The sequence below is a fragment of the Canis lupus genome, chromosome 38 (genome assembly GCF_011100685.1).
Source record: "Canis lupus familiaris isolate Mischka breed German Shepherd chromosome 38, alternate assembly UU_Cfam_GSD_1.0, whole genome shotgun sequence".
Taxonomy (NCBI): Eukaryota; Metazoa; Chordata; class Mammalia; order Carnivora; family Canidae; genus Canis; species Canis lupus.
Window position 1 is genome coordinate 9,244,337 of NC_049259.1, and position 3,377 is coordinate 9,247,713.

Below are 3,377 nucleotides of genomic sequence, written 5' to 3' on the forward strand. Positions count from 1 at the left end.
ATATATATATATATATATATATCCAAATTGTATCCACATTGTACCTATACATTGTATCCATATATAGACATATATATTAGTCTAATATTAGTCTGTATTAGTCAAATATACATATATATTAGTCTCCTGTACATTTTGTGTCTCTTACAATTTTCTTGTTAAAATATTCTCCAACTCACTTTTCTATGCTGCTACATAATCTCATCAACTTTATCTTCCGATTCCTTTATCTTCTACTCATCTCTTCAAATCTGCCCTTCCCACTTTTTTATTAGCATTATTAAAGTTTTCATTTCTAAATTAAACCAAATCTTTATTGGATTCTATTTAAAAATCTACCTAGTCAATTTTTTGATGATTTCTAATGCTTTTCTCATATAAGTATATGAGAAAATATAGATGTTTTTCCTTTAAAAAGTTTAACTTAATTTGCCTTCCGTATCTATTATTTCCAAATCTCCCACCCTGGCAGATATGAGTGCTATATATATGAATTATTTGTGGCTCAGATTTCATGTGTTTTATTTCCTTCACCAGAGTCTCAATTACTGCAAATTAAAAACAATTACCTGTTGTTTGGGTTGGTTTTGTTTATTTAAATATTGAACACTTTCCAAATTTGTGTGTCATCCTTGCACAGGGTCCACATTAATCTTCTCTGTATTATTCTAGTTTTAATCTATGTGCTGCTGAAGAAAGCACATGATCTTTTTTTTTTTAAGTGTTGTATTACACCTAGTATTAGGAATTATTGATCCATGTCCATACTCATTCAAGCTTGTGGTTAGAAATTATTGTGGTCATTTCTCTCTCTGTCTCTCTCCCTTTCATTTGTTCTCCCCATTTAATCTAAATCCAAAGTAAATAAAAACATCAAAGTTAGAGGTTTTTTTTCCCCCAATTTGCATGCTGATGAAATCACTCTTGATAATGTCATATTTATATGGGATCTCTTCCTTTTTTTTTTTTTTTAAGATTTTATTTATTTGAGAGAAAGAGAGAGAGAGAGCACAAGCAGAGGGAAGGGCAGAGGGAGAGGGACAAGCAGACTTCAGCTGAGCAGGGAGCCCAAGGCTCCATCCCAGGACTCTGAGATCATGAACTGAGCCAAAAGCAAATGCTTAACTGACTGAGCCACCCAGGCACCTATGGGGTCTCTTTGAAACTTCCATTCATAATCAGTTTCCAGTCTCTATCCCTTCTCTGCCCCTTACGGTATATTTAAATTTGTGTTACTTTTCAGTAGGATCTGACAAATTCCCTGGAAGCAAAGGCTGACTTTGTTAATTGCATTTTCACATACTTCACAGATACTTCACATCATTGCTGGCCTCTAAATTTTCTCTCCACAGGTTCTCAGGAATAATTTTGTAATTAATGTTTTAGCATTAGAAGTATTCAATACTCACGGGAGTTTATCTTCTCAAGTAGTGTTCTCTAGCCTAGAAACAGAACACTTCATTTAATGAATGCACTTTAATATCTTCATTTCATTTGGTCAAGCTCTGAAATACGATGTGTTTTGGATATACGTGTGTGTATGTGTTTGCCATTCCAAAATATGTATAGATTGTATCTACTATAGAAGATAAATCTACACTCATTTTATCACTTTATTTTTTAGTGAAGATTAAGATTTTCTTCGGATCTGTCCTGCACATTTCTTCCCAAGCTTATTTTTAAAGACTTTATAATTTTATTGCTATAGTGTGATATTATCTTCAATTAAAATGTGATGCAGTTATTTTTTATCATGTTTGTAACAGCCATAGAATGCATGTGGCTAACTGGCTCATAATTATTCTTCAAGGACAATGTCCATCCTCTCCTGTGGACATGAGTCTGGGAGTATTCATGAGACCTATGCTGAGTGAATCACAATGTTTGATTCCTTTGATTCCAGTCTTATATCCTACTGGGTAATTTGACATATGTCAAACCAAAATCTTTAGAATATTTTTAATTGCATCTCTGAATGAATTGGATCTAAGGATATAAACATGCCTGTTCCTACCAGCATCTGGATCTCACACCACATGGAAGTCTCTCAGAAAATAAAATAAAATATATAAATAAAAGAGAATAATATGTGAGAGATATAGATTTCTATGATGATCATCTCTTTGACAAATTCTACCCTGATTCTTCCTGAAGTTCAGTTAATGTACCTTCACAAAATATCTATTTATTATGCCAATTTGCCTAAGCCAATGTAAATTGTGGTTTCTATTGCTTGAAGATAGGTATATTGTATATATTTGTGTCTTTTTTAGAAAATCATCAATTTGGTAACAATAATAAAAATAAAATAAACTTTGATCCCAAGTCTATGCACATAGATTCATTGTTCTTCTAACAATAAGAATTGTCAATAATGCGTGTAATGTTTGACATCATTTATCCCTTTATTGCCAGTTAGCCCTTTATTGCCTCTTGGTTCCAAATTTACCTTGTTTTGCCCTGCTTTGTAATGATGGAAGGACACCCCATGACCATTTCTTTTGCAAGCTGACACGATGTTGAACTCTGCCAGTATAGGGTACAGGAAGAACACTAAAAGACACCTGAGAAAGGGCTTCTTTTCCTGGTTCCATCATTTGTCACCAATTTTCTATCTTTTTAGAAAAATTATATCATTTACTAGTACTTTAAAAATCTTTGCTAACTTAAAAATCTGCTTTATCTATGGACCAGCTTCTATTATTTATTTTTTATCTTGATAGTGGTCATGTTTTCCTGAATATTTGTATGTCTGATGATTTTTTAAAAAATGTTTACCTGACATTTGCATCATAGCATCATAGAGATTTCTTCGGATGATACCTTTCCTCACTGGAGAATGACTGATTGCCTCTGTCTGTCAGAAATGGAGCCAAGGCAGGGCTGGGTTTCAATTTTGGTTAAGAATTTCTCCACCTTTGATTTATTCCCTTTCTTTAAATATGACTCTCCTGGGTTTTTGCCTGAGAACAAGATGGATCTCTAGCTCCAGAGCCCTAAAAGACTCTTCAAGGTTGGCCCTTGAACAATTGCTAAATTAATTTTTCATTCTTTATTCCTGCAGCTTGAAATGTTGGCAGATGTCTTGAGGGACTGTTTGGTCACATGTCTGAGGCAGACACCTCCTTTGGGTATATTTGTCTCCCAAGCACTGTAAGAGTAAAGAGAGTTCATGCTGATTTACCAGACTAGTACCCCAGAAATTAGTCAGAATATGTGGAGAGGCACAGTTGCATCTGAGGTTCCCTGAGTCTCCAGTCCAACATAGCAGTCCTGTTGCCGGTGTCTTTTTCCAACAGTGTTCATCCCTCTTGTGGGCAAATTGGAATCTCAGCTTCTGTGCAGAATCAAATTCATCCTAGGGGAGAAACAGGCCA

At 34.4% G+C, this 3,377-nt stretch overlaps 1 non-coding gene across 1 annotated transcript; it reads right to left on the bottom strand.

Moving 5' to 3' along the window:
* Positions 1 to 595: 595 nt before the first annotated feature.
* On the bottom strand, positions 596 to 702 carry LOC119868094. The gene has a single exon (XR_005385864.1). It is a non-coding gene; the product is annotated as a U6 spliceosomal RNA (small nuclear RNA).
* Positions 703 to 3,377: the final 2,675 nt, after the last annotated feature.